Source organism: Lithobates pipiens, unplaced genomic scaffold (genome assembly GCF_037356315.1).
Source record: "Lithobates pipiens isolate NorthernLeopardFrog02 unplaced genomic scaffold, aLitPip1_a1.2 Scaffold_22, whole genome shotgun sequence".
In the NCBI taxonomy this organism is placed as follows: Eukaryota; Metazoa; Chordata; class Amphibia; order Anura; family Ranidae; genus Lithobates; species Lithobates pipiens.
The window spans coordinates 203,624,527-203,646,505 of NW_027507784.1; positions in this window are offsets into that span (position 1 = coordinate 203,624,527).

Below are 21,979 nucleotides of genomic sequence, written 5' to 3' on the forward strand. Positions count from 1 at the left end.
CATACATTTAGGACAAAATGTATTCAGCCACATGTCTTTGGTAAAAAAAAAGTCAATAATTGTATATTTATTGGTTTGCGCAAAAGTTGTCACATCTACAAACTAAGGTACGTTTTCTGGAATTTACGCAGCTTTTAGTTTACGACTGCCTATCTCATTTCTTGAGGTGCTAAAATGACAGGGCAGTACAAAACCCCCCCAAATGACCCCATTTTGGAAAGTAGACCCCCTAAGGAAATTGATAAGAGGCATGTTGAGCCCATTGAATATTTTATTTTTTTGCCTCAAGCGATTGAATAATGACAAAAAAAAAATTTTTTTTTTTTTTTTACACAAAGTTGTCACTAAATGATATATTGCTCACACATGCTATGGGCGTATGTGAAATGACACCCCAAAATAAATTCTGCTGCTTCTCCTGAGTACGGGGATACCACATATGTGGGACTTTTTGGGAGCCTAGCCGCGTACAGGGCCCCGAAAACCAAGCACCGCCTTCAGGCTTTCTAAGGGCGTAAATTTTTGATTTCACGCCTCACTACCTATTACAGTTTTGAAGGCCATAAAATGCCAAGATGGCACAAAACCCCCACAAATGACCCCATTTTAGAAAGTAGACACCCCAAGCTATTTGCTGAGAGGCATGTTGAGTCCATGGAATATTTTATATTTTGCCACAAGTTGCGGGAAAATTACAAACTTTTTTTTTTTTTTTTTTTTTTTCACAAAGTTGTCACTAAATGATATATTGCTCATGCATGCCATGGGCATATGTGAAATGACACCCCAAAATAAATTCTGCTGCTTCTCCTGAGTACGGGGATACCACATATGTGGGACTTTTTGGGAGCCTAGCCGCGTACGGGGCCCCGAAAACCAAGCACCGCCTTCAGGCTTTCTAAGGGCGTAATTTTTTGAGTTCACTTCTCACTACCTATTACAGTTTTGAAGGCCATAAAATGCCAAGATGGCACAAAACCCCCACAAATGACCCCATTTTAGAAAGTAGACACCCCAAGCTATTTGCTGAGAGGCATGTTGAGTCCATGGAATATTTTATATTTTGCCACAAGTTGCGGGAAAATTACAAACTTTTTTTTTTTTTCACAAAGTTGTCACTAAATGATATATTGCTCACGCATGCCATGGGCATATGTGAAATGACACCCCAAAATAAATTCTGCTGCTTCTCCTGAGTACGGGGATACCACATATGTGGGACTTTTTGGGAGCCTAGCCGCGTACGGGGCCCCAAAAACCAAGCACCGCCTTCAGGCTTTCTAAGGGCGTTACAGTTTTGAAGGCCATAAAATGCCAAGATGGCACAAACCCCCCCCCCCCAAATGACCCCATTTTAGAAAGTAGACACCCCTAAATTTAGGGGTACACTAGTGAGACTAGGTAATAAATGGCGGGTGCCCTGAAACTATAAAAAAATAACTAACCAACCAGCGTCACCTGTAACAGTTATATGGTGATCACTGGTGAAAGGGTTAACTAGGGGGCAATCAGGGGGCTTTATGCGGTAGTATATGGGGGTCCCTGGCGCTATAAAAAGCTGCGGCGAACCTAAATACCTACCTGCCTAACTAGCGTCACCTGTGACACTAATACAGCGATCAGAAAAACGATCGCTTATTAGGCTGGGTTCACACTGGAGCGATGCGGGAACGCCACGAATGCGCGGCGGGTTCCCGCATCGCATGCCTCCCGGCGGCAGTTCACACTGCCCTATGCGAACTGCTGGGAGTGTCAGTGAAATGTTAATGACACCCCCAGATCAGTTCGCATATCGCAGTGCGATCTGCAAACTTGGATCGCATGGTGTGAACACCCATGCGATCCGATTCTGCTGCGGACCAAAAAAAGGGTCCCGTGCGAGTTTGCGGCGGGTGCGGCGGGTGCGACACGAATTCAGCCATACTATCTGTATAGCTGAACTCGAATCGCACAGAGATCGGATGTGATTTGCACTGCAGTGCGGTGCGAATCACATCCGTTCTCATAAACCGCTGCAATGTGAACCCAGCCTTAGTGACACTGGCGACGGGGGGTGATCACGGGGTTAAACCTTTATTGGGGGGGTTAGGGGGGTACCTTAGAACTAAAGGGGGCTAACCCTAACTGCCCTAACAGTTATTAGTCACAAATGACACCTGCCGGGTGATCAGGGGGTTAAACCTTTATTAGGTAATAAATGGCGGGTGCCCTGAAACTATAAAAAAATAACTAACCAACCAGCGTCACCTGTAACAGTTATATGGTGATCACTGGTGAAAGGGTTAACTAGGGGGCAATCAGGGGGCTTTATGCGGTAGTATATGGGGGTCCCTAGCGCTATAAAAAGCTGCGGCGAACCTAAATACCTACCTGCCTAACTAGCGTCACCTGTGACACTAATACGGCGATCAGAAAAATGATCGCTTATTAGGCTGGGTTCACACTGGAGCGATGCGGAAACGCCGCGAATCCGCGGCGGGTTCCCGCATCGCATGCCTCCCGGCGGCAGTTCACACTGCCCTATGCGAACTGCTGGGAGTGTCAGTGAAATGTTACTGACACCCCCAGATCAGTTCGCATATCGCAGTGCGATCTGCAAACTCGGATCGCATGGTGTAAACACCCATGCGATCCGATTCTGCTGCGGGCCAAAAAAAGGGTCCCGTGCGAATTTGCGGCGGGTGCGGCGGGTGTGGCGGGTGCGGCGGGTGCGGCGAATGGCTGAACTCGAATCGCACAGAGATCGGATGTGATTTGCACTGCAGTGCGGTGCGAATCACATTCGTTCTCATAAACCGCTGCAATGTGAACCCAGCCTTAGTGACACTGGCGACGGGGGGTGATCACGGGGTTAAACCTTTATTGGGGGGGTTAGGGGGGTACATTAGAACTAAAGGGGGCTAACCCTAACTGCCCTAACAGTTATTACAGTCACAAATGACACCAATGCAAAAAAAAAAAAAAAAAAAAAAAAAATGACATTGGTGTCACTGTGACTGGGGGGCAGGGGTAATTGGGGGGGTGATCGGGGGGTAAAGGGGGGGTGTGAGTGTGCCTGGCATGTTCTACTGTGTGTGGGATGTGTTGGTGCAACTCACTGATCCGCTCTCCTCCGTGTCGGAACGAAAAATACCGACACGGAGGAGAGAATACATCACTTCCTCTCCTGTGTTTACATTACAGGAGAGGAAGTGATGTCACCGGGGATTTCCATTCGTCGGGAGCGATCGCGAGGGGGTGGCCATGAATGAATGGCCGTCCCCTCGTCCGGGATCGCTCCCGAACGAAAACCGACCGCCGCAGGCACCGGGCGGGGGCCCGATCGGGCCCCCGACCCGCGGGAGGCAAAACACGTACATCTACGTGCTTATGCCTGCCCGTGCCATTCTGATGACGTAGATCGGCGTTAGGCGGTCGGCAAGTGGTTAAAAAGCTCCCCTCACAGATTAGAACAGCGGAAGATTTAACTCCTTTGGAACAGCTATGTACCTTAAAGATGTCAAAGAAAATAGTTTCGAGATGGTATAGAACGCTGTTGGAGGGAGTAGAGCTGGGGGTACCTGCGTACATCAAAAAATGGGAGAGGGAATTAGGAACACTACCAGATAACACAATATTAAGGAAAATATATAAACTAGTGCATAGCTCAGCGGTAGATGCTAGAACGGCGGAAATTAGTTTCAAATGTATGACGAGATGGTACTACACCCCAGAGAGGAAAAGCAAATTTCAGCGGGATGGTCCCAGGGAATGTTGGCGGGGTTGTAGAGAGCTGGGCATGATGACACGTTTGTGGTGGAGTTGCCCAAAAATAAAATCGTACTGGAACCAAATCCTAGCTTTCATTAAAGAGATTACAAACAAAGAGGTGGAAGTGGATCCCTGGGTAGTGTTATTCCATGGGACAAGAACTGGACTTAGACAATATAAGGAATCGGTGATTCCCCATCTGTTGAATGCAGGTAAAAAATTAATACCGAAAAAATGGCAAGAGAAGGAGGCCCCGTCAATGTGGGAATGGGTGGATTCGGTAGAAAAGACCTATAAGATGGAGTGTTTGAGAGGCAGCCTGGAAGAGCGGAGCAGTACACCAATTATAGAGAAATGGAAGTGTTGGGTAGATTTTAGGAAGAAATGGCTTATATCAGAGGGGTTGAAGAAGCCCTAAAATAGGTGTAGACAAGATACAACAAGGTACAAACTAGATAAAAATTAAAAGCCCCCACAGGAAAAATAGGATAAGGTGGTCCACAGATAGGAAGGAAGGGGGGGGGGGGGTTTGAGGCAAGAAGGGGGATAATATGGGAGTGTGATACCGAGAGGGATGATATGGTTATTACGTAGAATTGTAGCCTGGTATGAATACTCTCAAAAATCATGATGTGACTGCATGGGAGGGACGCTGAGCTGCAAGCTGAGGTGGTCCCATGGTTATTAAATTGATTTCACTGAGTGGAAAGGAAAAAAAAAAAAAAAAGAAAGAAACAAAGAAAAAATCTTTTTTTTACAGAATTTTCAGTCTTTTTTCTTTTATAGCACAAAAAATAAAAAAACCCAGCAGTGATTAAATACCAACAAAAGAAAGCTCTATTTGTGTGAAAAAAAGGCCAAAAATTTCATATGGGTACAGTGTTGCATGAGTGAGTAATTGTTATTCAAAATGTGAGAGCACCGAAAGCTGAAAATTGGTCTGGTTATTAAGGGTGTTTAAGTGCCCAGTGGTCAAATGGTTAAACATGTCCAAACAAATTATGCACTTTTCAAGCAGAATCAAGAACCTATCATTCCACCAACATACTAGCAAAAGGGAGAAGTCATGTTATTCATATACTATACCATTTTCTCTTCAAAGAAAACCTTAGCAAACTTATATGAACATGCAGGGGCGTAACTATAAGGGGTGCAGCAGTCGCGACCGCAACTGGGCCCTGTGCTGCAGGGGGCCCATGCAGCCCCCTCTACATATGGCCAGCAGCAGCATAGGCAGCTAGGGGTACCAGTGCACCATGCACAGGGGTGGATGGAGGTGGAGGGTGACTAGCAGAGCTCCATGCGCTACTATCGCACTGGCTGCTCTTTAGTTGTGCATTCCCCACATGACCTGTGTCCTCAGCCGGCTCCTCAGAGTACCCCTCTCCTGCTCCATGCACTGCCGCTCAGTCCGATGTCTGTTCTCCCCAGCCAGAGTCCCGCCCCCGAGTCCAGCCCACACTGCACTGTGTACTTCTCCCGGGTAAACAAACTTTAAGCACACAGATGCAGTGCAGCCCTATGAGAGCCCCCCGGAGGACACTGCAGGCTTGTCTGCGTGCCCACCTCCTCCCCCGTCATACACAGATGATGAAAGGTCTTTCTGGGAGATATGCTGATCGCCCGTCCAGCACACTGGATGGAGCACAGGCCAACATGGATGAGTGCGTGGCCTACAGCTTGGTCATGGTGAGTGAGAGGACCCCACACACCATTACATACCCCCTCCATCTCCCCCTGGGGACAGGGACCCCTTCTCACCTGGGGGCAGTAACTTCATCTGCCCTAGAGAAAAGGAACTCATCTCTTCTGGGGACGGGGACCCCATCCTGCCTAGGGACAGTCCCCCAATGGGGCACCTAAAAATGAAAAAAAAAATAATAAAAAACTACTGATACCAGTGGTGGAACTACAGGGCTCACAAAGGTCATACCTGTGACCACGCCCTGGAGTTCCACCGCCAGACTCGGAGGGAAGGGCCCTGGCTGGGGTTCAGGGGGGCCCTTCATGGTTTCTTGCATCGGGGACCTGATGGTTCTAGTTACGCCACTGTGAACATGCATATAACAGTACTCACCCTTTCTATGATACCTGAACATAACAAGGGAAATTGACTTCACTCTAATCTAATTTGCCCCTTTTGGGACATCATATAACAGTGAAAACAGAGGCTGCCTTACCCCATACAGCCCCTGTATCCCACATAACACAACAGATATCTTATTACTTTAATGCAAATGTGATAGACAAGAAAAGCCAGATAGAGCAAAAGTTTTGTGGGTCCCGGTAGTAATTGGTAATTGCCCCATTACCCTTTTCTTATTCTCTTTCCCAAAAAGAGCGTAAGATTATGTTTTAAACTTTTCAACAGTCCGCAGGACACAGGCTTCCCAAGAGCCACTTCTTAACAGCCTGGTCCGTCTCACACTTCTCTTCTTAATTAAAATGTATCCGACCAAGTGTCAAAGCTAAGGCAATAAACAATTATTCGTTTACTTCAAAATCAAAGTTTGACCACCCACCCCTTCAAGTCCTAAATCCTAAAGTCCTAAATCCAAATTTCAGCGAGTGCCTCCAAAACTGTTGTTATTAAAATGGTATTTCTATATACCTGACAAAGACCAGCTAGGTATAATTAAGGCAATTACCACACTTACGAAACCCACTCAGATCTGCAGCACTGATGAGACAGCTTATTACTGAACACAAGAAAAGAATTAGTCAAAGTTGATGTTCAAAGCTTATCTGGTTTAATTCTGGGTGGGTCTACAACTTATATATGCTATTATTAGCCAATCATTGCATAGAACATGGGTGTGGTTAATACAGAGGTGTACATTACATATCATTACATATCATTAATTATGCCATCTGCTTTCATGAGTCATAGTCATGAGTCCTGCTTCCCTATGTCATGTCTGGGGTGGCCCAGACATATTGAGACACAATTTCTTTATTTAGACAGTGCAGAATAAAACTGCTTATGCAAGTTATATTTTCTTATATGTATGCTTTATAGGAAACTGCTACAGTCTGTAAATACAGAGTTTAAACTAACTAACAGATTAACCCAAGTTAATCTTATATGAACTTATAAAGATAGAGTCACTCCGGTTCAGCCATATCACAACAATAGACAACGCCCTCAAGAAGTATTTCTGACTAAATGACATAGATGACATCTCCCCCAAAATTCTCTGGGCATCCCACAAAGTCACCATTAGAGGCACATTCATTGGTATGGTGACCCAAATCAAGAAAAAAAGACAAATTTACACCCTCCAACTGGAAAAACTTTTACAACCCTAAAAGCCAAGCACAAGAAAAGCCCCTCTAAGACCCTCCTAGAACGAGTAGATGCAACTAGACTAGAGCTCAACCTGGCTCTAACTGCCAAAGCAGTTCCCCTGGAGCGGAGCCAAATTTTATTCAAAGAAGGATCAAATTGGCTCCATGTTAGCCACTAGGCTTTCACCTAAGCCACGCTTCCCAAGATCAGGAGGCCGGGCCATCCCCCCACCGCTAATCCCAACAAAATACTGGAAGCCTTCCACGACTTCTACACTAATTTCTACTCCTCCACCCCAAGAGACAGGGGCCCACTTATCACTGACTTTTTGAGAGACCTCCCACTACCGACCCTCTCCACAGAACATAAAAACCTAATGAAAGACACCATCTCAGTGGAAGAGATTAAGGGTGTCATTAAAAGCCTCAAGAAGGGCTCTGCCCCTGGACTGGGTAGCCTTTCAGTACCACACTATAAAGCCTTTGCTGACAACCTGGCCCCATACATGGCAACATTTTTCAATGCAAAATCCTAGGATCCCCCTTAACCCTCAGCTTATCACTGCCTACATAACAGTGATCCCCAAACTGAACAAAAAACAGGAGGAAGTGGAGAACTACAGGCCCATACCCCTAATAAATAAAGATTTAAAGATTTTAACAAAGATTCTAGCCAACTGTCTTTCCTCCTTCATTAACAGATACGTCTATGAGGACCAAGTGGGGTTTATCCCCGTAGACAGGGGCCAGACCAAACCAAAAGGGCCATCAACATCATATCCATTTTAAAGTCTAACTGGGACAATGGCCCCAAACAAGAGGGAATGTTTTTATCCTTTGGCCTACATAAAGCTTTCGACGTTGAATGGGCATACATTTTCGCCATCATGGAACGCTGGGGATTTGGCCAATGCTTTAAGAGTGATTCTCCACTCCCTATATTCCCCTCTAAAAGCTATGAACGCCTCCAGGGACAATAATCAAAACCCCTTAACATCCCTGGCAGCATTTCCAAGCGTAACTTGGGGTTGATTTTCTATGCCAGGAGTGGTAACCCGAGTCACGCTCGGGGTAACATTGCAGAGCTGCCAGCAGAGCCCCCTACTTTCTCCTGGCGATCCACTGATGTCCTCCGCTGTCCTCTGCTGTGATCACTGGCGAGATCGCCGGCATCTGACTTCCTGGTTCCATTCCTTGTGAGCAGCAGCAGTGAATGGGAGCGGAACTGGGCAGGAAATTTAAAAAGTGAAACACATAAACACACATAAAAAGAGGTGATACATTGTAATCTAAGAGGATTACACTGTATCATCTCATATCTGACACTTGATCACTGTACAGTGCCCCTTGCCTCCATTTTACTACATAAAACTTTACTGACAACGGTGATGATCCTGCACCTGACCTCAGCAATGTGCGCACTTGTGCCCTATTGACTGTGATACGGACCAGGTAGCGCCCCCAAGATTCCCCTTCCATGGATCACCTGGGATTAAGGTAGATGTTGAGCGTGACAACCCTCTGGCATACCTGCAATTATTACTCACTGAGGAGGTAATTGAAAAAATTGTCACAGAGACAAATAGCTACCAAGAGCAGCAATACGCTACGCTGCATGCCAGGTTTTGCAGAAGCAGAAAGTGGGAACCATTGACCAAAGAGGACATCTGGCAGTTTCTGGGACTCATCATTCTTCAGGGGGTGGTGGGGGAACCGCTCCAAAAATGGTACTGGACCACCAATAAGTTACTGGCCACTCCATTTTTTGGCACTGTGGTGTCAGAATACCGGTTTTCCCTCATCATGAAGTATTTCTACTTCACGAACAATGAAGACTTTGATGAGGCCACGCATCCTGCGCCCAAACTAAGAAAAATATAGGAGGTATGCCAAATTATTGTGACCAATTTCCAGCAGACCTACATGCCAGAAAGGGACGTCAGCATGGATGAAAGTTTGATGGCCTACAAGGGACGCCTAAGCTGGATACATCAAATCTTACATGCTGTGCGAGTCATCCACTGGGTACATCTGGAATTCGGTCATTTACACCGGTAAAGGCATGAAGTTCAACCCCAGATACAGTGGCTATGGGATGGCCACATCATCTGTCTTTACACTGCTGGAGCCATTGCTGAACCAGGGATATTGTGTGACCATGGACAATTTCTACATGTCTCTGGAACTGTTTGAGGTTTTGTTACAAAACAAGACTGATGCGTATGGTACCGTTAGGCCTAACCAAGGTGACATTCCATCTATGTTTGCCATGAAAAAACTAAAAACCAGAAAAATGATTGCCTGGCAGGAGGGTAAGATGATGGTAATGCGATGGCGAGACAAGAAGGACGTGTGTCTCATGAGTACTATGCACAGTACCTCCACGAGATTATCGGACATTCAGCACAGACAGAAACAGAGGTTGGAGTTGCTCTGAACGCCAATCAACAAAAAACCTGTACTGGGATACAGAAATTTAAATCTGTTCACATTGTTTCACCTTGTGCAGGAACTTGGAGGATTTAATAATATTGACAGTGGGGCAGTCTGGAAACAAGTTTACCAGGATCTTGGAATTCACATATTAAATTCAGCTGCTGGGTATAATGTCAAATGTGCTTACAAGAAGTGGTACTGCGCTGAGTGGAGAGTGGTGTACAGGAGGGGAGAGACGGTAGAGACTGCACTAGCTCCATCTTGTGGAAGATTTAGGATCGGCAGCTCATTAACGTGAATGTCTATCCAATTTATTTCTGCCTGCTGAGACCCTCTGTAACGGGGGGTCGCATTGAGTCGGTAAGGAGCCAACTTATATGTGTGGTGGTGGCAAAAGCACATTCGCACTGGGAAAAATTTCACGGGTGGTCGGTCAACTATATGGACACTATTCATCACTAGGTTTGTGCAATTCGTTTCGTAACGAATCGAAATTCGTCCGAATTTAGCCATTTTCGGACATTCGGAAGCATTCGAATTTCCGAACAAAGCAATTACGAATAAAACCGAATCCAAACTAAATTATCATAAATAGTGAATACCTTCGGCATAATTCGTTAACGCGGCAACAGCAAGTCGACTTGTGATCGTAATCGCATAACGAATAATTTAATTATATTTGAATCGATTTGTTTTATTCCCTAGTGAGCTACTAACAATTGGAAAAAAATGGATTCATCAGAATGTCCGATAAATTTAACGAATAGTGAAATGAAATCATGAATTATGCAAAACCACAATTCAACTTGGTGTTGTATTAGTCCAAGTTAAAGCATCATTGGCTATTTGAGATAATTTTTTTTAGATTCGGTTTTATTCGTAATTGCTTTGAACGGAAATTCGAATGCATCCGAATGTCCGAAAGTTGCAAAATTCAGATGAATTCGAATACATCTGAATGCATCCGAATGTCCGAAAGTTGCAAAAATCGGATGAATTTCAATGCGAATGCATTCGTTATTCCGGATATTAGTGAATTACAGTTTTTTAAGCCAATCAGTTGATTCCTTGGGGGCTGGATTACTGGCATGGAGTAATTTACAGTCCAATCAGCTGATTTCTTTTGTGCTGGAGGTTGGAATCAAGGGCAAAAGGTCACTGCATTGTGCATTCCACTAGTGGTGAGTGAGAAAGGGAGTTTGAGCAGAGGAGGGGAGAAAATATTTGAGAAGTAGCAGAAGAGAGTCCAGTCTGGTAAAAATTTTTTGTCAAGATGGATTCAAGCTCTCAACATGAGGTTCCTCCTCCTGGTACAAACAGCAGCAGTGACACAGCAACAACAACCACTACCAGCACCTGTGAGTTTGTACCACCATTGTCTGTGTCATGTATGTCAGCATCTGTATTGCTAGGCCCAGACAGTCATACTTCCACCACCAGTACACAACTTTCCAGTAGGCGTGTTAGGTCTCACAAGAGTACCTTTTCAAAGGAGAAGCAAATGAAGCAGCAGACGCAGCTTGCCTGTCCTGTTTCAGTGCCTCAGCCAAAGCGTTCAGGCAGATCTAGCAGCTACAAAAGGCCTAGCTCTGATAGTGCTATGCTAAGGCCACCCTCCAAACAGAAAAGGTCAGAGAGGGAAACTGTTGGTTCAAAATCCCCTACTAGCAGGGCTGAAAGGTCCTGCTCTGAGACTAGGAAGCAGTCGGCATCTATTGCATTGGGTCGCCTTTTTCAGGATCTTCCCCCAAGAACAATCTGCACAATAACTACTAGTGCCAGTTGTGTCACCACCACCTCTGCTATGGGCACTTTGAGAAATGTGGGGACACCAAGTCTTTTTTACAGGAAAGGCCTGACACTACCACCTACATGAAATATTAGAATATGAGCAAGACATTTTGTGCGTTCATAGTTCCACCACTATTGCTACTCCCATTGGCACCACCATCACCACTGAAAAAATTACATCTACAGGTCATAGAAGTAATGAGGGAGATTTTTTAGTCATATTTCCCATTAGCCATCCGAGAGAAGAGGGAGTTCAGCAGGTCCCCCCAACATCTGATGGTGATAAATCCTCCTTCGCAAACATGGAAGATTCAGATTATACCTTACCTTTTAATCTTGATCAGGAACCAAATATTTATGAGCCAGAATATTCTCCTTCCCATATTAAATTTGATTCCCCACTGTTGTATTCCCCTGAAAGAATGGCACCAGTGGCACCTGCCTCTCCTGTTCCGGTTGAGTCTCCCATAAACATTAGAGCCGCCAGCACAACTGTTAATCATCAAGTAACCTCCTTCACTATCCCTGACATGAGGCCACCTCCCATTTTATCACAAAAACACTGCAGCATAGCAGAGTGCACAGGTCAGGCTACAACCAAAATTAAGCAAGTTGCTCTAGCATCTGCGGCTAAAGAGGAAATTCTCTCTAAAAAATCTTCCCCACACAGTGGCAGCACCCGTCGTTCTAAAATTTGGCAACATTTTGTGACAGTTGGTGATGGCCGCACAGCTACATGTAAAATATGCAGTTGGGTCATCTCACGAACACTGGGATGAAGTAACACATGCTTAACCACCATAGGCCAGTGGTGCTGAGGGAAGAAATGGGTGTGGCTCCCCCATCTATCACCACTATTACCAGCAGCAGTGTCAAAGTCACAGCCACTTCTGGAGCTACAGGTCGTAAAATGCTAAATAAATCCATACAGCCCACTATTGAACATTTTGGAGGGGTACATTACCGGGGTATGTCAAAACAGCAGTCCCGGGGGGCGTGGCTACCGCGCACGCGGATGGACGTGTGAAGCACTAGCTCCGCAACACCGAGAGCCTGCATCGGATACCGGGACGGTTGGACAAGCCCAAACTGACAGCACCCGGCGGCCGAACCTCCGCCCTTCATAACGAGATGACCCGCAAACGTAAAGGCTTGCCACAACTAAAGAAATTGCCTCAGTTCTTCCCGAGGAATCCTCGAGGCCTACTCCAAGATGGCGCCGGCAAATCTTCTCCTTCGGCTTCTAGCGGCTCCGGGTCGGCGGCGTCCAGCCCAGGAGCGAATAAGCGACCGTCGAATAGATCGCCGGAGGCGTCCACTCCACTATCCCTCAGTCCAGCGAAATCCAAGCCGCGGATGGCGAATCCTCTCAGTGCGGAACAGGTTAGTGGAGACGGCGACCAACTAGAGGACACTAGGGAAATCACAGACACCATAGACCTATTTCCCACTTCTAACCAACCTGTGTCCGATACTACACTTAAAGACATGCTGGTCTCATTGCGTAGCACCATCCACGCGGACATTATGGACTGCATGAGGGTGTTCAAGGCAGACATCACTGCAGTGGGGGCCCCCATTGATCATGTCGAACATAAAATGGGGGAATTCGCGTCCACCATAAATTCAGTGGTGGACGCGCATAACAGCCAATCAGATGAAGTGGAATGGCTTAAAATGAAAGTCGCAGACCTAGAGGATAGATCTAGAAGAAATAATCTCAAACTGAGAGGGGTCCCTGAACTGATCCTACCAGGTCAACTACTGCAGTATGCCCAAGAATTGTTGGGAGCCTACCTCCCAGACTTATCGGTCTCCGACTTGGCCATAGACAGAATCCATCGCTTGCCGAAGCCGCCACACATCCCGGACAACGTCCCCAGAGATGTTCTCATGAGGGTCCATTTCTTTCAAGTAAAGGAGAAGTTTGCCTTAGCTTTTCGGACCACTAAACAACCGCCGGAGCGCTACGCCAGTCTGCAGGTATTCGCTGACCTGTCGCAACATACAATGCAGAAACGGAAAGCACTACTGCCCATTACCAAAGCCCTTCACAACCACGCTATCCTGTACAGATGGGGATACCCATCTAAACTCTCCATATCCAGAGAGGGCCAAACGACAGTCATTGACAACCTCGAAGATGGTTTGGACTTACTTAGGCTTTGAGATATCCTCCCTGCCCAAACAGAAGTCGCTTCAACGCCGCTGTCCAAGCCGTCAACGCATGATACTTGGCAAGTAGTGTCGCGCAAGAAAAAATCTGCAAAACGCAATGTTTAAATCCTGGTATTCGTTTTCACTTACGTTTTTACTTTGTTATCTGTTTATTATGCTCTCGGTGTTAGCTCGCTGAACTTTGTGAGCTCTTTGTCCCCCTAATAGTTGCATGAAAGGCAGGACATCTGCCCACAGATTCCCAATGAATCGCTCTTTTTATATATGTGGCCCAAGCCACAACTTCGGTACTGCTTTTTTTTCCTAATCATTTTTTGATACGCTGTTCTATATGTACCTCATTTCAAACCGACTCACAATGTTGAACTTTGTCTCATTTAATGTCCATGGTTTGAATCATCCTGCAAAGAGGGCTTCTGCATGGAAAGAGGCCCTGAAGCTTCGTGCAGATGTACTTTGCCTCCAAGAATCACATTTCCTTGCCTCTGACCCACCGCCATTCCGTAACAAGCAATTCCCACACATTTTCTGTGCCTCTGCTGCCCAGAAACGCAAGGGTATCCTGATCGCAATTAGAGATACGGTTGCCTTCTCCCTTATACATACAATATCGGACTTAGAGGGCAGGTACCTTATTGTGGTAGGTTCGCTCAACTCGAAAATTTACACTATTGTTTGCCTGTACGCCCCTAATTCCCATCAGATAAGGTTCTTTCGGCGTCTACTTAAGAGAGTCGAGGACATTCGTCAAGGAGCTTTGATACTGTGTGGGGACTACAACATCACTTCTGATTACAATGTGGATACTACTACTAAATCTCGGAGACCTCTTCCATCATTACAACGCTTACTTCACGAGGAGGGACTTTTCGACATTTGGAGGTGCCAGCACTCCAGTGAGAGAGACTATTCATTTCACTCTTCTAGGCACAATACTTATTCGAGAATTGATATGATACTTGTGGATAGATTTTTACTCCAGGCGGTGTCCTCCTCCGCTATCCACAGCATCTCTTGGTCTGATCATGCCCCGGTCTCTGCTGTGGTGGCGGGGGAGGACAACCGCCCTGCATTGGGTGTTTGGAGAGCGAACACTGAAGTGTTTGGGTCCCCAACTCTTATGGGTGAAATTACTGATAGCCTTAGGGAGTTTTTTCTCTTTAATACTAATTCGGTGACTGACCTAATGGTTCTCTGGTGTGCACACAAAGCCTTTGTGAGAGGCTTGTTGTTACAGGCTAACGTCCGACTTAGAAAAGCAAGATCTCTAAAACTTGATGGTCTCCTCAGAGATATTAAACAGCTAGATACACAAAGTAAAATAACCCCATGCCCCATAAGGGCGCACAAAATAGACGCTCTCCGATCCGAACTGAGACTTTTATTGCTAGAAAACCACACCAAAACCCTAGCCTTTTTTAAATGAATGCACTACTCGGCGGGTAATAGGGCGGGTAGACATTTAGCACGCCGCCTGAAAGAACATAGAGCTAGAACTACCATCCCCTATTTACTTAATTCCACGGACAACAGCAAGATATACAACCCCAAAAATATAGCGGACTCTTTTGCCCAATACTATTCCTCCCTTTACAATATCAACTCTGACCCCAAGACCGTTCAGCCCACTGTAGACGATATCCAAAATTTTCTAGCTGATGTTTCACTCCCAAGGCTCTCTGAAGATCAACTTCTGAGTCTCAATGCCCCAATAACACAGACTGAGATCCAGAGAGTCATTAGATCTCTGCCATTGGGCAAGTCCCCGGGTCCAGATGGCCTCCCAGGGGAATACTACCGTAAATTTGCTGAAATTTTATCCCCTACCCTTCAGGATGTTTTTGCCCAGGCGACTGCTTCCTCTCTGTTTCCACCTGAGATGCTTAGCGCCTTTATTGTCACTATTCCTAAACCAGGCAAATCTCCAGATACACCACCTAACTTTCGCCCAATCTCACTTTTAAATATCGATGTGAAAATATATGCAAAAATCCTAGCCCAAAGACTACTTCCTATACTTCCCACACTTATTAATCCAAACCAGTCGGGGTTTACCCAGGGCCGACAGGCATCCGATGCCACTAGAAGGGTGATAGATATTGTGTGTCATGCGAGGGTCTGTTGGACGCCTTCTCTGCTCCTCTCCTTGGATGCGGAGAAGGCGTTCGACAGAATACATTGGGGCTATATGCGGTCCACTCTTGCTAGCTTTGGATTTGGGGGTCCCATCCTATCTGCTATAGTGTCCCTATACTCAAATCCTTCGGCAAGGGTGTATACATCTAATATGCTCTCCGAGTCCTTTGATATAACTAACGGTACGAGACAGGGGTGCCCCCTGTCTCCTTCCATCTTTAATTTGCTAATAGAACCTTTAGCTGAGAAGATCAGGACCCACCAGGACATTCAGGGATTCTCTTTCCATGATAAACAACATAAAATAAACCTCTTCGCGGACGATATCATCTTATTTCTTACTTCCCCAGTCACATCTCTACGACACACCCAATCCCTCCTAGATCAATTCAGCAAGATCTCTTATTATAAAGTTAATGCGTCTAAATCCCTTATACTCCCTCTTGTTATCCCACAGGAGCTTCGCTCTAACCTGCAGTCACTTTACCCATACTCGTGGAATCTAGACAGCATAACCTACTTAGGACTTCAGATAACGTCAGATCCTAACAAATTAGCAGATACAAACTATTCCATACTACTCCAAAAACTAACATCAGAATCTAGACGTATTGCTAAAACTGAATTGACTTGGTCGGGACGCCTGGCCTCTTTTAAAATGCTCCTGCTCCCACAGATTCTTTATATGTTTTGTACCCTTCCCATACCACTTAAAGCCACTCATCTTAAGTCGCTCAATGCCCTTCTACAGAGTTACATATGGCGTGCACAAAAACCAAGATGCTCAAAAACCCTCCTAATTAAAAATAGGAGGGCGGGAGGTATGGGTCACATCGAGTTACAGGATTATTTTAAGGCGAGCTTGCTTACTCAGCTTAAGACTTGGTTAGATGTGCAGTCACCTTCCCCTTGGCGGGACCTCGAGCAATCCATGTCCATGACCAAAGACCTCCCTGCACTCCTGTGGCTTGACCGCTGGAGGCCCTTCCCTCTCAGACAACTACCTCTCACACTACATGCTTCTCTCTGGGCATGGAGGGGCCTCCCGCGGACTGACTCGCTGGAGTCGGGAGTGATAGTGGTCCCCCTGGGGATTGAGCTGCTGACCAGGGCAATTCCCAACCTTAATCTCCGCAGCTGGCAACTCAAGGGCATCACCATAATATCTGATATACCGTATATACTCGAGTATAGGCCGACCCGAATATAAGCCGAGGCCCCCAATTTACCCCCAAAAAAACTGGCAAACTTATTGACTCGTGTATAAGCCGAGGGTGAGACATGCCTGTCCATCCCTGTGTGTGTGTCCGTCCCTGTGTGTCCGTCCATCCCTGTGTGTCCGTCCATCCCTGTGTGTGTGTGTCCATCCATCCATCCATCCCTGTGTGTGTGTGTGTCCATCCATCCATCCATCCCTGTGTGTGTGTGTCTCCATCCATCCATCCATCCCTGTGTGTGTGTGTCTCCATCCATCCATCCATCCCTGTGTGTGTGTGTGTCTCCATCCATCCATCCCTGTGTGTGTGTGTCCATGTGTGTGTGTGTGTGTGTGTGTGTGTGTCCAGCCTACCTGTGTCCCGAGCCTCCGTCCCGTGCCTTGCCTCCTTACCTCCGTCCCGTGCCGTGCCTTGCCTCCTTGCCTCCGTCCCGTGCCGTGCCTTGCCTCCTTGCCTCCGTCCCGTGCCGTGCCTTGCCTCCTTGCCTCCGTCCCGTGTCGTGCCTGCCTCCGTCCCGTCCCGTGCCGTGCCTTGCCTTGCCTCCGTCCCGTGCCTTGCCAGGATCGCCGCTCTTCGTCGGCGCCTCGGCGGACATACTACAATTCGAAAGCCGCGCCTCCGCCTCCGCCTTCGCCTGTGATAGGCGGAACACTGAATTTCCCAGCAGCCTGTGTTCCGCCTATCACGGACATCGTCTCATCCTCGTACTACGGACGAGGATGAGACGATGTCAGTGATAGGCGGAACACAGGCTGCTGGGAAATTCAGTGTTCCGCCTATCACAGGCGGAGGCGGAGGCGGAGGCGCGGCTTTCGAATTGTAGTATGTCCGCCGTCTGTCTGCTCGATACGCTGATCGAGCAGTCAGACGGCGATGACTCGAGTATAAGCCGAGGGGGCACTTTCAGCCTCAAAAAAGAGGCTGAAAATCTCGGCTTATACTCGAGTATATACGGTACTTGCTGAGGGACAGATTAAAGATTTCAAAGTACTTCAAGCTGAATATGGTCTTGGACAGGGTGAGCTCTATAAATTTGGTCAAGTGTCTCATTTCATGCGCTCACTACCAACACGACATACATGCCTGAATAAAGATGTTTGGGAATTCTACATGAGTAAGAATGTAAAGATAAGGGGTGTCTCTTTTTTCTATGGCCTCCTCCAGCACAAGAACGTGTTTATTAGATCCTCCCCGTTTTTGAAATGGGAAGGAGACTTGGGGAAATCTTATACATCAAAACAATGGCAATTAGCCTTTAACTCAATCTACAAAGCCTCCAAATGCGTAAATCACTGGGAGCTACACCAAAAAATAACTCTAAGATGGTACCTTACACCATATCGGTTGTCCAAATTTTCTGAGGGGCGCTCCAATCTGTGCTGGAGGGGCTGTGGAGGTGTAGGCACCCTTAAACACATTTTTTGGTCATGCAGACACTTGACCAGTTTCTGGAATAGCGTATTCAAGCTGATCTCTTCTATAACGGGTATTATATTATCCCCTGAGCCAGGCCTGGGCTTACTTAATTTGGGAATAGAGCTCTACCCCCCCCCAATATCGTACGATAGTTACACATATTCTACTAGCTGCCAGATCATTAATTACTAAAAAATGGAAATCTGCTGAAGTACCGAATCTCTCAGAAGTAATTGTGATTGTCAAAAATAATTGTATATTTGAAACTAAATTGCTTCAAAGGTCAAGTAATGGTATGACACGAGCTAACGTGTGGAATGCGTGGAAAGCTCGATTTCATTAACAAGCATCATTAGCTACAGTAGTGTTTGTAATCCAGGTCCATCTCACTCCCTTGAACCCTCTTACCCCTACCCTCTCTTCCCTCCTTCCTCCTTCTAACTCATTCCCCTCTCTCTGTAGATTAGTCCTCTCTTTTTTTATTTCTTTCTCTCCAGATAAGATATAGCACGAGGCTGTTCAATAGCTATCAGCTGACTCACTTTCCCTTTCCCTGACTTCTTACTTCTTTTCAGTCTGGGTATCCCTCTAACTCAAATAATAATGTGCTGCTGAAGACTGTCTTGATCATGTAGCAATTGCTGCAACGTCTTGGTAGAGTATTGAGGTCGAACCTGAACCAGAGCGGATATATTAAGTGGGTACCTTTTTCTCTATTGTTCTATGGTATAACTTGATGTCTATATCTTATACTACTGTATGTGTTTTTTTTTTTCTTGCACTCTTTCTATACTGAAAATGTATGTTCTTATTTTTGAAAATTTCAATAAAAATATTTGGAAAAAAAAAAAACAGCAGTCCCGTAAACTTACACGCCTCATTGGACAACTTATAGCTGTTGGGGGGGGGCTTCTTTCAGTTTTGTGGAAGGGGAGCCCTTCAAGCAGCTGATGCAGGCTGTGGCACCACAATACCAGGTCCCTTCACGCACCACAGTCAGTAGAACTATAGTGCCCTCGTTGTACCTGTCATGTGTTGGGGTTTTGAAGGATTTGCTGGGGAAGGCTGCTGGCCAATCAGTTCACTTTACAACTGATTTATGGAGTGCTACAAGTGGCCAGCATGCCTTCCTGTCCTTGACTGCCCATTGGTGGCAGCCCAATGAGTAGCAAGATATACAACCACCACCACAAACAATTGCAAGGTCAAGAAAAACCTCAAGTGCTGTGGCTGCTGCCACAGTGCACAAGACAGGATTGCATGCCTTCCTCCTCCATGCTGAGGTGATGGATCAGCAGCACACATCACAGAATATTCTAAATGCACTTCAGAAAATGATAGGGAGGTGGCTAGGGAGACAGGCAGGCACTAATGTCAAAATGGGATTTGTTGTCAGTGATGGCGGAGCTAACATCACAAAGGCTATCCGTGATGAAAGATTTGTTGGTGTGCGCCGCTGTGCACACATCCTGCATCTAGTCGTTAGGTCTGCTCTCGATGATAACACTAACAGTGGAAGGTTAGCAGCACTTTTAGTGCAAAATTGCTGGTCACTTTCACCGTAGTGTGAAGGATAGCCACCTTCTCAGGCTGGAACAGAGAAAGGCAGGCCTCGTGGAGCACTGACTCAAACAGGATGTTGGAACGAGGTGGAACTCCACCTTACATATGCTAGAGCGTATACTTGAGCAACAGAGGGCAATTCACGCAATGGCATGTGAACATTTAATTGGTATTGCCAGACCACTAGGCAGGGAGGCCTGGGTCATGATTGACCAAGTTGTCACAGTGCTCAGGCCTTTTGAGGATGTCACTGACAATTTAAGTCAAGAGAGTGCTAGCCTGGCACAAGTGGTTCCCCTCTTTGCACACCTTTCAAATAAAATGTATTCCTTCCTTTCCAAAAGGGAACGATTGCTTGGTGGCAATATACTTGCTGAAGTTGATGCCCTTCTGAGGAGGCTGAAGGAGCAACTCAGTTGGCGCATAAAAGAGCTCATCGACTCTCGCCCTGAGTTCATGTTAGCCACAATTTGTGACCCCAGAATAAAAGGCAAGATAGCACTCCGCAAAAATACTCTCACCACCTGAAGGGATAGATTGATAGAGAGGGTACGTGAGAGGGAAAGGAAAATGGGAATACAGATAGAGGAGGGAGAAGAAGAGGAGCTGGAGATGTCTGATGATACTCTGTTAGCTGGTACTAGCAGCACTGCTGCCAGTGCTCGCTCCACCAGAGCATCAGCTTTTTGGGCTGAGGAACTTGACAGTTTTGTGGGACCCACTGAACAGCCCCCTAGAAAAGCCCCCTAGAAAAGAAAAAAACTGCTGGTGACATAGTTAGGGCTTACCTAGCGGAACCTCCTTTTCCCCCAGTACAGATCCCTTGAGTTTCTGGGATGAGAAGAAGGATGTGTGGCCTGCTTTGTCCTCGGTAGCCCAGGAGCTTCTTTCCTGTCCCTCAACCACGGTCCAGAGTGAGTGGGTGTTTTCTGTGACAGGAAATATATTATGCCTTCAGCGCTCAGAATTGATGCCTCAGCTCTTAGAGCAAATGGCTTTTTTAAAAATCAACCTGCCAAAGCTTGGTTACCCTGCTCTTGACTTTGATGCTGAATAAAAAAATAATGCTCATCCATGATAACATAATCCCCTAAGGCCCTCATTCCATGGCAAATCATCACATGTCCCACCCTGACCATTTCCGTGAGGGCTTAAATGTCAGATATGGTAGTTACTCCATGTCTGACCCTATACCATCCTATCATATTTAATGAATATCTGAGATGGTCAGGTTGAAAACAAAGTTCCATTTGGTTTGTGATGATTTGGCATGGAATGATCACCTACTAAGTTCCACCTCATACCTCCCGCCCTGCTATTTTACTTTCCAAGGTTTTAGCTGCTGATCTGGTATTACAACTTAAATAGTTAGTTGTCCTTTTGAGACAACTGTGTCATTTAGTAGCATAATAAATAAATGGGACAGCTGTATCATTTGTACATTTAAATTAAAACTTTAAACCATTCAGTTTGTGAAACTTTCCTGCTGCAATAGTCCTGCTATTTCTATTCCACCTGCCTTCTTCTCAAATCTCGAATACCTAGGACACTGGAATACAAATGCATTCCCTTTAAGTTCGGTATAAGCAGCACCATGAAGGTGAAAGGCAAACCGTTTGTCAGTGCGACTGCACACATGGTCATGCAATATATCAGGAAAGCACAGACCACGCATGAGTGCAAAAAGCACCTTGGAGGATTGCCTCCTGTCAGGGTTTTACTACCTGGACAGGTGTCAAAACTGTCTCAAGCTGCTGTCCTTTTCATAATCTAAACAGTGCACTTTAAACACAATACCATTGGATTTTCTCCTAGTTAGTAGTTAGTTAAACCATTATTTGTATTTTTTAAGTTAAATCTGTTGTTGTTTTGGTTGTTTTGTTATGCAGCTTGCCAGCCAGGCTGCTTGCTTATACTTGTAGTACTGGTGGTGGAAATAGTGGTGATACTGAGTCTGCTGCTAATATACATACAGACACAGGAAAATGAAGGCCTACAATGGTACTACGATTCTCCTATACTCCCACCACCGAAATGTTTGTTTTTTTCCACCTTCTGATGGCACCTACATGGTGGCAAGGAGATTTTGCTGCTAATATATCCTGTCCACCAAGATATTCATGTAATCTCCAGGCCACAGTGTTGGCAACATGGCAACTCTGGAAAGTCATCACCCACGACAAGGAAGGAAAGACTGTAATTGC